Below are 964 nucleotides of genomic sequence, written 5' to 3'. Positions count from 1 at the left end.
AAAGCATGGAACATAAAACGAATCAACTTCAAAGAGTTGGTGAGCTCACAGGTTTTCACATGCATAAAACATTTTAATGCATAAACCAAATATTTGCAAACTTATGCGAAACTTTTGCACTTAATAAATGTAAATCTTCCTCGATGTAAAAACTTGAGACGCTACTGAGCCTTACCTAACCAACTTGCCCCATTAATTTACGAACGACCATAAGTAGCCCGTACACTACTTAGGTCCCACAGTTCGTAGATGTACTAATTCAGCGGTGGTCCAAATTCCACATGATTAGATAAGAAAACATAGGTAATGTGCACCCTTTTCTGGGTGGGACTGTCAACACAATAGCGGCTATCTACAATACCACGGCCCGGGGATGTACCAGAGTTAACAAGTAGCGTTTACGGACGGGGACTTTATTTGGAAAATATACTCCCAAGCACATCAATTTATCATTTATTTCAAAGTGCAATAACAGTCATTATTTCAAGACATAATAAATTTGACAAAGCAGTTCCTTAGTCCAATGGTTTCAAACAAAACWTGACTAMGCAGTTCCTTAGTCYRAWGGTTTCAAACAAAACTTGACTAAGCAGTTCCTTAGTCCAAAGGTTTCAAACAAAACTTGACTAAGCAGTTCCTTAGTCCAAAGGTTTCAAACAAAACCTGACTAAACGGTTCCTTAGTCCAAAGGTTTCAAACAAATAACATGCATAGCTTGCTTAATCTCATGATTTTCCCCCAAAACAATAAACAAAGCATTAAAAGTGGGGCCGTTAGAACTCACTGGTTTCGGGGGTGAATATCCAAGATGATGACAACTGAAGCTTTCAACGCCCATCCTAACTTCCTAAACAGACCAACAACCAGAACTAAGATCACTTATGGGTTCATGACAACGATAAAGTTAAGTTGCATCCCATGCAATGCCATCAAGTTTTCATAAATTAAAGTTGATATTTTAATA

This window comes from Cynara cardunculus, unplaced genomic scaffold (assembly GCF_001531365.2).
Source record: "Cynara cardunculus var. scolymus isolate 2C unplaced genomic scaffold, CcrdV1 Un_Scaffold_2271, whole genome shotgun sequence".
Classification (NCBI taxonomy): Eukaryota; Viridiplantae; Streptophyta; class Magnoliopsida; order Asterales; family Asteraceae; genus Cynara; species Cynara cardunculus.
The sequence above is the reverse complement of the archived record's forward strand: the minus strand, read 5'-3'. Positions refer to the sequence as shown.